The sequence below is a fragment of the Budorcas taxicolor genome, chromosome 8, assembly GCF_023091745.1.
Source record: "Budorcas taxicolor isolate Tak-1 chromosome 8, Takin1.1, whole genome shotgun sequence".
Lineage (NCBI taxonomy): Eukaryota > Metazoa > Chordata > Mammalia > Artiodactyla > Bovidae > Budorcas > Budorcas taxicolor.
In genome coordinates, this window is record NC_068917.1 from 73,356,918 (window position 1) to 73,368,412 (window position 11,495).

Genomic DNA, 11,495 nt, shown 5'->3' on the forward strand with positions numbered 1-11,495 from the left:
AATAATAAGAAAACATTATGAACAACTTCATACTGATAATTTCAATACTTTAGATGGAATGGGAAAACTTAGAAAAACACAATTTATCAAAATCGACTTGAGAAAAAAATCATCTGAATAGCCCTATATCTTTTATGGTTCCTAGATGGTTTTACTACTAAATTTTATCAACTATTTTAGAAAGAAATCATACCAGTCTTATATGAACTTTTTTAAAAAATATAAAGGAGGGAATACTTCTTAATTCATAATATAAGGTCAGAATAACCTGCACTCCAAGAGATTAAAAAAGAACAAAAGTTACATACACATAAACATCATTTTTTCTAACAAAATATTGGCAATTCAAACCCAGCAATATTTTTAAGAAGTAAGATAGCTTAAACAAATGAGATTTTTTTCCCCAGAAATGCAAGGCTAGTTTAACATTTTAAAATGATCTGTGTATTGACTACATAAACACAATAGAAGAGATAATTCATATGAGTCACATGATCTCAATCAATGTAGAATAAAACCTTTGACAGAGTTTCACACATTGATATTTTAAACAAAAAAGCTTTAATCAACTATGAAGGGATCTTCCCTTCATATCCCTCAATTTGATACCCTATCTACAAAAGAACCACAGATAACATGGTCACAAAATCTAAGTTCATCATCACATGTTTGTATTTTGAAAGTATGAAGTGAAAGTATGAAAAGAGATGTGATGTCCGGATTACAGAAGCCATCTTGCAACCATGAGGCAACATTTGTGCAGCTAAGAAGTCAAAACTACACATGAGGAGCTAGAAAGAGAGATTTGCCTAGGTCTATCATGGCATCACTAAATCACTAAACTAATACTACTGGATGTACCTCTGACTCTTTGTTATGAGAGGACAATAAAGTCTTTTTTGTTTACATTACTTCTGGCTAGATACTTCATTTACTTGCCGTTAGGTCTTTTAAAATATTTGTTGACTGGTTGATTAAAAACTGGAAGGGACCACAAGAAATCATATTCCCTAACCATCTTTAGTCGGTTTAGGTTTCATGTACATTCTATAGATCAGACAGCTAAGATCTCAGAGGCAATGTGTCATATTCAAGTTCCTAAAACTGGAAAGGAGACAGGATGATTGAATATGAAGAGTACTAAACTGGGACGTAGAAACCTGGATCCCAGTCCCTGCTATCCTACTAAATGAACACATAAACTTCGAAAAATTTAGTTTACTTCCTTAGTCTTCACCATCCATATGTAGCTAAACAAAGTGAGTGGAGAGATGGCTAGGTTGACCTGTAAGATCTGAGATCCATGGTTTCTAAGAGGCAGAAGAGAAGAACAGAAACAAAGTCTTCCCCTCCTCTTTCCCTTTTCTCCCTCCTCTACCTAAAGGAGGAGGTATTGATTACATGCATATCAATATCCTTTTTTCTAACAAGATATTGGCAATTCAAACCCAGCAATATTTTTAAAAAGTAAGATAGCTTAACCAAATGAGATTTTTTTCCCCCTTTCCCCTCCACTTTTAGATTTCTTATGAAATCTAAGATAAGCTAGAAGAACTCTTTCCTTGTTAAATTGAACTCCAGGGGCTTCCCTGGCAGCCCAGTGGTTAAGACTCTGGGCCACCAATGCAGGGAGCAGATTTCAATTCCTGGTCCAGGAGCTAAGATCCCACATGCTGGCCAAAAATAATAATAAAATTAAAATTAAAACAAATTGAACTCCAGAGTTGTTGTTGTTTTTTTTTTCAAACTGTGCTTGTAGGAATCTTGATGAATGGATTAGGGCCAATGAAAGCTGAGGCAGGAGGCAGATTGGCCCCCCAGGGTAAAGCAATTGGAGATTCATTCTCTACTGATTCAAACTTCAAGAATAGCAGGGCAATTAAGGAAGGTGACTGGGCCCTGCTCAGACAACATATTTCTTGTTTCAGAAGTCAGGATACCTCCCCAACCACACATGCACAGAAAAGCTCCTTGGAGGCCAAAGGGGAGTCATGTCAAGGAATGTTCTACTCAGATGTCTTTTCAGTAAAATTCAACTTGGCTAAGAGATGGATGAGCACACATAGGAGGATCCTGAGATATACCAAATTTGGACTGTGAACCAGACAATCATAATGATTGGCCAAAGGAAACCTAGAGGAAACACCCCATAAAAGTAATTCAAACCACCATGAGGCTTCGACTCAGGGAGTCTCCTCTGAGTCCGCCAGTGTGTCTATCCACACATACTGTACAATTTTCCCTCCTAATAAACACTTTACTTGCTTCACTACTTTCTATCTTTGTGGAAATCCTTTTCTGTAAAACCAAAGGTTCGGGGCCCTCGTCACTGACCACTGGTCTAGTGGCTAGGATCTAGTGCTTTCACTGCTGCGACCCAGCTGCAATCTCTGGCTGGGAACCCAAGCCCTGCTCCAAGCCATTGCAGGCTGGAGATCAAAACCATAAGTATTTAGAACCCAAACAGGATTTCCTTTTAGTTATCTTTCTGGAAAAAAAACCCAAAACTACAACATGGCCATAGCTTGGCATTTTATTGGCTTTGCTCTCCAAATGTTTTAACCCATCATTCCAGGGAGCCTGGGTTTCCCCAGTGGCTCAGCAGTAAAGAATCTGCCTGCAATGCAGGAGACACAGCTTTGGTTCTTGGGTGGGAAAGATCCCCTAGAGGAAGGCAGGGAAACCCACTCCAGTATTCTTGCCTGGAGAATCCCATGGACAGAGCAGCCTGGCAGCCTGCAGACCATACAGTCACAAGGAGTTGGATATAACTGAAGTGACTAAGCAACCATGCATGGCAGGGAGCCTAAATTGGCAAACTGGCCCTCTTGGTAGTCTGTGGGTGTGAGAAGGAAGTTAACTGTGAGGCACTGGATATCATAGAAACAGAAGAATCAAATGGCCCTTGAAAATAATGAGTTCTATTGTTACCGAAAGGTGGGGTCTGGCTGCTCAGCGCTCAAAAGCCAGTGAACATGCCAGGTTGGTGGAGAGAAAAGTTTGCTTTATTTCAGATGCTGGCAACTGCGGGGGAGGTCAGACATCTGTCCAAAGGCCAACTCCCCGCCCCGACACACACACACCAACAAATAGGGGATAAGAAATTTTATAGACAGAGAGAGGGGGCTACGTGCAGAAATGGCACAGTCAGCTCTGACAGTCATCTTGAAATTGGTCATGTGGTGGTCTGACAAGCGTTATCTTGATTGTTTTATCTTCAGCTGACTCATTGGAAAAGACCCTGATGCTGGGAAAGATTGAGGGCAGGAAGAGAAGGGGACAACAGAGGATGAGATAGCTAGATGGCATCACCGACTCGATGGACCTGAGTTTGAGTGAACTCCGGGAGTTGGTGATGGACAGGGAGGCCTGGCGTGCTGCGGTTCATGGGGTCGCAAAGAGTCAGACACAACTGAGCGACTGAACTGAACTGAACTGAACTGAATCTTCAGTTCCAGGGTTGCTCTGTTTGCATTTCCTTGAGGCCAGTTCTTGGAATTATGGCAGCTTATGTCATGGCTACAGTCTGGTCATCATGAAGTTAACATCTTCCACCTGGTAGGATTTCAGTATCTATAAGACAGCTCATAGGATATGACTCAGAATATTATCTATGGCCCTTGAAAAGGAACTAAAGGTCCTTGCCTATGCTTAATGAGTATACTATTACTGTTTGGTCTCCTTTGACTGCTTTCCTTTGTTTCTGCATTTTATCTGTTCTCTGATTAAACTTACTCTTTGAGTAAAGTTTTCCACAGACAAAAGGCAGGCAGAGGACATAGGGCAAGTACTGTAGTGTCCTGCTGTTTCACTATTTCCCTCCCCTGGTCCTATTTGCCTTCCATGCACTCACGCACAGACTTGTTTTTGAGCAACTTGGCTAATAACCCTATATATTTATACAGCATTTGTCTTCAAGAAGATCATAGAGAGTTACAGACATGACCTCATTTATGAGCCCAGCATTCCTCAGGCAGGGAATGGGCCAGGAGAAGTCTTATTTTATAGTGCTTTGTTATGGAGAGAAACCACTTGAGATTCAGAAAGAGAAAGGGATCTGGTCAAAGTGGCATCAAAATTCAGGGTTTCTTTCAACCTTTTCTCATTGCAGTATATGCATCTTTAAACAAATACATGAAGTATAGAACAAATGTGATTGCTTTTGCTGCCTACAATCCATCTTTCTCTTTTTTGGTAACAGTACCTCGAATTTCCAAAGGAGAATACCTATCTCTCTGGGCTTTCCAGGTGGTGCTAGTGGTAAAGAACCTGCCTGCCAAGGCAGGAGATATAAGAGATGTGGGTTCGATCCCTAGGTTGGGAAGATCCCCTGGAGGAGGGCATGCCAACACATTCTAGTATTCTTGCTTGGAAAATCTCGTGGACAGAACCTGGTGGGCTAGAGTCCCTAGAATCACAAAGGATCAGACACGACTGAAGACACTAAGCATGCAGGCCTATCTCTCATTCAGTCCAGTTGGGTCAGGACCTTGGCCTTGTTAAGCAGAGTAATTTCATCCCCTGGCCATTATGACTGGCACATGAGTCAAGCTGTCCTGATTAGATATGCGCTACATTCTTTTTTAAAAATTTATTTATTTATGTGGCTGTGCCAGGTCTTAGTTGTAGCATGCAGAATCTTCCATCTTCATTGCAGCATGTGGGATCTTTAGTTGTGACATGCAAACTCCTAGTTGTGGTATGTGGGATCCAGTTCCCCAACCAGGGTTCTAACCCAGGTCCCCTGCATTGGGAGTGCAGAGTCTTAGCCATTGGACCACCAGAAGTCCCAAAACTACATTCTTCAATATCAGATTCATCTGCAAAAAAGATGGTATTTTGATTTTTGTGCAGATTTTGTTTCATTTCTCAAACCACTCAGACTTATGCAGGAAGCAGCATGTTATTTACTGAATTCCTTGAATCTCAACGTTTCTGTGTTCCTTCCTCACCCCAGCTACCATATCATTCTCCTTCTCAGCATCCTTTGTTAGTTCCTCTTCCCCTCTAGGTCAGAGTTGAAATTCCTAGCAAATCAACCCTGGGAATCAGTAGGCTGATTGGATTTTTATCGACAGATTGACCTCATACCTATCTCCTTAGCATGACACCCCAAGGCCATGATTAAATCCCTTCCAGCTTTTTAAACCTCTTGTCCTAACATTGCTTCATGTATTCCCTGTGTTCTAACATGCTTATCTACTTGCCTTCTCCTAGATTCTTTCTTATTTTCATGTCTCTGTGTCTTTACACACATTTTCGATGGCTGGAATACTTCCCTCTTTCTTGACTGCCTGGGAAAAAACCTTCCTATTCATCCTTTAATTTGCACCTTGCAATTGTGTGCGGTCATTTGGTTGCTAACCTCCCCTGGTAAGAAAGTCTCTCTCCTTTACAGCTCAGCACCATCGTTTGGTATAACCACTGCTGGTCTTTGCTGCCATCTTATTCCTCTGTGTATTTCTGCGCCTTGTGTTCAGTCATGTTCGACTCTTTGTGACCTGCCAGGCTCCTCTGTCTGTGGGATTTTCCAGGCAAGAATCCTGGGGTGAGTTGCCATTTCCTTCTCCAGGGAATCATCCTCACCCAAGGATCAAACGTGCCTCTTGTTTGTCTCCTGCACTGCAGGCGGATTCCTTACCTGCTGAGCCACCGGGGAAGCTCTCTGTGTATTCCTAGCCTGGAGCAAACATGAATTCAATTAAAAAAACACATGCTATATCTGCCCATACCTATTCCTCCTATCCCAGCAGAACTGAAAATGTTGTAGCTACCTTGCCTTCCACAGAAAGAAATATTGGGTTGGCCTAAAATTTCATTTGAGTTTTTCCATACCATCTTACAGAAAAACTCATGTGAAAATTTGGGCCAACCCAGTATATTTCACCCCCTTTCTACTGTGATGGACTTCTGCCCTAGCTCCAAATCCATCCCTCTTTGAAATCCATGGTCTGCTTTTTTAACATAGCTCCTCAGGAATGTCTACTAGGACTGAACTGAAGAGTTCATCTTGTTCAAGTCAGGCTGAGCTTCACCTGCCAGAATCTCTGGAATTCATATTCTGCTATCCAATTCTCTTGTTATCCATCTTAGTTTTTTTTTAACTTTCATTCCCAACACCTCCCTAAGGAGTACTTTTTTAAAAATTCATTTTATTTATTTATTTTTTGAGTGCTTGCCACATGACTTGTGGGATCTGGCTTTGCGACCAGGGGTTCGAACTTTGGCCCCTGCAGTGGAAGTGTGGAGTCCTAACCACTGCACCACCATGGAATGCCCTGTGCTTCTTAGCTTTGAATAATACTTACTTGCATAGACATATCTTACCCCTCTTATCTTCTTCTGTTAGATTGTAATTTCTTTGAAGGCAGAGACTGTGTCTTCTACATCATACCCTCTGGAGTACTTAGTACGGGGTGAGGCTCATAGGAGGTGGCCAAAACATGTTTTCTAAGTGATTAATGAGTGAATGAATGACATGACTTTTCTTCTTGAGCAAAGAGAAACACTGATGAAGATTAACAGATTTTGGCAAGAGAGGTCTCTTCCCTGTTTACCACCGTTCCAGTTCCCTGAAGAGAAGGGGCAGAAAAGGGAGAGAAAGCAGTGGGTGATCCAGAGATGAGCTGTCTCTGTCTTTGCAAGATGCTGACTCCACTTGCCTTGTGAGCCTAACAGGAAATTTGGGAGTGTTTCTGGACTTGGATGGTGAATTTTTTGCTCGTATGATGCAGGTTGAACCCTATTTTTACATTTCCTTTTCATTTCAGTTGGAATCAGACACAAGGAGTCAAATGTGTGTTTTCAGCCCAACATCCTTCCCTGGGATGCCTTCTCTGACCCCCATTTGTTAGGCTGGCAAGAAAGCTCATTAGGATTTTCCATCACATCTTAAAGAAAAACCAAAATGAACTTTTTGGCCAACCCAATGCAGTGGCAAGCTGTCCCCCTTGGACCTCACACCCTCTACGTGTATCCCCTGCTTTCTTTTTTCTCTGTTGAACATATCATCATCTGACATACTACAGATTTTCTTATTTTGTTAGTTTACTCTTCATCTCCTTGTATCAGTCAGGAGGCAGAAAGCATTTAGGTTATTGAAACAAGGAAAATGTAACATAAAGAGCTGTTGACTAGTAGAAGGTGGTTAATTACTGCTGCTGCTGCTAAGTTGCTTCAGTCGTGTCCGACTCTGTGCGACCCCATAGACGGCAGCCCACCAGGCTCCCCTGTCCCTGGGATTTTCCAGGCAAGAACACTGGAGTGGGTTGCCATTTCCTTTTCCAATGCACGAAAGTGAAAAGTGAAAGTGAAGTCGCTCAGTCGTGTCCGACTCTTAACGACCCTATGGACTGCAGCCCACCAGGCTCCTCCATCCATGGGATTTTCCAGGCAAGAGTACTGGAGTGGGGTGCCATTGCCTTCTCCAGTTAATTACTAAAAGAGGTAAAAGATGAGGTTTCACGAAGGGGTGCAGAAGAAACAGATGAGAAAAGCAGCTAGTAGCTCTGGGCCAGGTGGGGAGTAGACGGGAAGGAACTGAGGACCCAGGGGGACAGTGCCCAGCCACTTTCTGTTCTTATCCCCAGGCTGTGGTTCAGGCCTCTCTCAGGAGTGTGTGACTACCCCAGACTGGCTACATAATACACAGTGCACACATGCTAAGTTACTTCAGTCATGCTCGACTCTTTGCAACCCTATTGACTGTGGTCTGCCAGTTTCCTCTGTCCATGGGATTCTCCAAGCAAAAATACTGGAGTGGGGTGCTGTGCCCTCCTCCAGGGGATTTTCCCGACCCAGGGACCGAACCCACACCTCTTCTGTTTCATGCCCTTGGCAGGCGGGATTCTTTACCACTAGCACTGCCTGGGAAGCCCTCACATAATACACACACTCAGTGCAAAACAAAAATGCAAGGCTTCTTGTTCCACAGTTAAGCATTTCAAGACAGTGGCAGCAGAACGTGACATCAGTCAATGCAGGGCTTGTCTGAATGTTAGGTCCCATGGCTGACGGTGTAATTGTGTAGCTCTCTGGTGACTGCAGACTTGAGTAGTCTGCTGGTGGCAAAGAAATTTGGCAGAGGGGGCAGGCTGGCTGGGATCTGTGGAAGCTGCTGTTAAGGATGTGGACTGGCCTGGGCCTCTCTGCTGTGCAGAAACAGGCTGCTGGAGTGGGGACTGTGATGGTTTTTTAAATTTATTTTTGATTGCACTAGGTTTTCTTTGCTGTGCATTGGCTTTCTCTACTCAGGGGTGCGCAGGCTTCCCTTGATTGTGGAGGCTTCTCTTGATAAGGAACACAGCTTCTAGGCACTCAGACTCAGTAGTTGTGGCTCATGAGCTTAGTTGCTCAGTGGCAAGTGGAATCTTCCCAGACCAGAGACTGAACCCATGTCTCCTGCATTGGCAGGCAGATTCTTATCCACTGTGCCACCAGGGAAGTCTGGGAGAGTGTGATTTAGGGAAAGAGCCAGGCCTTGACAGTTTACCAACCTTCAGGATTCTAGAAACTGTAGCTTCATACCCTTTGCCATTTTGTTGTCGCAAAGATAAATTTCCAAGTTAGAACGCATTCTATTCACTCATATGTTATCTGGATTTACAATCTTGAACAGGTCTAAACAATGCCCATAGTCTTACCCCCAGTCTTACAGATATTTGTGGCAGTTCTGAAGGGGAGTGAAGAGAAGATCCAGCCCAACAGAAAGGGTGACACAAGATAGGATCACAGATACGAAAAGAAAAGTTAATATGAGGAGAGGCAGCAAAGACTTTTTTTTTATTGTGGCAAAATAAACACAATATAAAATTTACCAACTTGACTGTTTTATTTATTTTTACAGTCTATGGGGTCAGATATGACTTGGTGATGAAAAACATTTTATTTTAAAAATACTTGTTTCTTTATTTCGCTGCACCAGGTCTTAGTTGCAGCATACAGGACCCTTTAGTTGCAGCACGTGGGATCTAGTTCCTTGACCAGGGATCACACCCTGATCCCCTGCGTTGGGAGCATGGAATCTTAGCCACTGGACCACCAGAGAAGTCCTTCAACTTCACCGTTTTAAGTGTATAGTTCAATAGTATTAAATATCTTCCTATTGATGCGTATCAATCTCCGGAATTTTCCTTCTGAAAAAGCTCCAAACTGAAACTCAATCCATTAAACAATTCTCATTTCCCTTCTCCCCAGCTTCTGGCAGCCACTCTTGTACTTCCTGTCTCTATGAATGTGGCCACTAAACCTCCAGTAAGTGGAATCATACAGTATTTTATCTTTTGTGACCAGCTTATTTCACTTCGCATCATGTCCTCAAGTTTCATCCATATTGTAGTGTGTGTCAGAATTTCCTTTCTTTTTAAGGCTGAACAATATTCCCTTGTTTGCGCATACCACATTTTATTTATGCATTCATCTGGTGATGGACGGATACTTGGGTTTCTTCCACAGTTTAGCTACTGCAATGGATAGCAGTGTACAAATATCTCTTTGAAACTCTGCTTTCAGTTCTTCTGGGCATATACTCAGAAGCTGGATTGTTGGATTGTACAGTAGTTCTATTTTTAATTGATTTGAGGAGCCATCACACTGGTTTTTGTAAGGTTGGCACCATTTTACATTCCCATCAACAGTGCACAAAGGTTCATTGTCTCCAAATCTTCATCAACACTTGTGATTTAAAAAAAAAAAAAAAGCCATCTTGATGGATATGAAGGGGAATCTCATGGTGGTTTTGAAAACTCCTTTTGAAATAGGAGGGAAAGAGGGCAGGGTGAGTGAAAAGGAAGAGATATTTTGAAGTAAACTGCCTCTTGAGAAACCTGTATGCAGGTCAGGAAGCAACAGTTAGAACTGGACATGGACCAACAGACTGGTTCCAAATAGGAGAAGGAGTAAGTCAAGGCTGTATATTGTCACCCTGCTTATTTAACTTCTATGCAGAGTACATCATGAGAAACGCTGGGCTGGAGGAAGCACAAGCTGGAATCAAGATTGCTGGGAGAAATATCAATAACCTCAGATATGCAGATGACACCACCCTTATGGCTGAAAGTGAAGAAGAACTAAAGAGCCTCTTGATGAAAATGAAAGAGGAGAGTGAAAAAGTTGGCTTAAAACTCAACATTCAGAAAACGAAGATCATGGCATCTGGTCCCATCACTTCATGGCACATAGATGGGGAAACAGTGGAAACAATGGCTGACTTTATTTGGGGGAGCTCCAATATCACTGCAGATGGTGATTTCAGCCATGAAATTAAAATGCTTACTCCTTGGAAGGAAAGTTATGACCAACCTAGACAGCATATTCAGAAGCAGAGACATTACTTTACCAACAAAGGTCCATTTAGTCAAGGCTATGGTTTTTCCTGTGGTCATGTATGGATGCGAGAGTTGGACTATAAAGATAGCTGAGTGCTGAAGAATTGATGCTTTTGAACTGTGGTGTTGGAGAAGACTCTTGAGAGTCCCTTGGACTGCAAGGAGATCCAACCAGTCCATCTTAAAGGAGATCAGTCCTAGGTGTTCATTGGAAGGACTGATGTTGAAGCTGAAACTCCAGTACTCTGGCCACCTGATGCGAAGAGCTGACTCATTTGCAAAGACCCTGATGCTGGGAAAGATTGAGGGCAGGAGGAGAAGGGGACAACAGAGGATGAGATGGTTGGCTGGCATCACCGACTCGGTGGACATGGGTTTGGGTTAACTCTGGGAGTTGGTGATGGACAGGGAGGACTGGTGTGCTGTGGTTCATGGGGTTGCAAATAGTCGGACACGACTGAGAGACTGAGCTGAACCAAACTGAGAGGAACACTGAAGTAACTTATAGCTGATCTCCATTCTTAACCACTAGACCCACCAGGGAAGTCCCTGGTAATTCTTTTTAAAGCAACTTCTAGTTTGGTAGGAGAAGGTAAATAGAGAAAGAGATGAGATCTCTATAAATGCCTTTCCCAACCACACCCTACCCTATGCATACATGTTGGCCAATCAATATTCATTCCTCCTGAGTCTCTCCTTCACTTTGTCATAGGCTCTGTGGTTGTTTGGTTGTTGTAATTTTCTTCATATTAATACCATCACAAAAGTGTCTTCAGATAGGAAGTTAGTGGTGAGGGACTGTGCCTTCTTAGGACTCAGCTCACTGAGACTAGAGCCCAGCACCGCTGCCATGGCTGCAGCCTTTAGGAGGCACTTTAGAAATTAACAAGCCCTGACTTTCCTTGGGTGGCGTTGGGGTAAAGAACCCCTGTGCCAATGCAAGAGACATAGAGATGCAGGTTCGATCCCTAGGTTGACAAGATCCCAGGAGGAGGGCACGGCAACCCATTCCAGTGTTCTTGTGTGGAGAATCCCATGGACAGAGGACCTGGCAGGCTACAGTCCAGAGCATCGCACAGAGCTGGACACGACTGAAGGGACTTAGCACACACACACAACTTTCCTTGTTCACACAGGGAAACCAAGGCAGATCCAGGCGAGGTGGCTTAC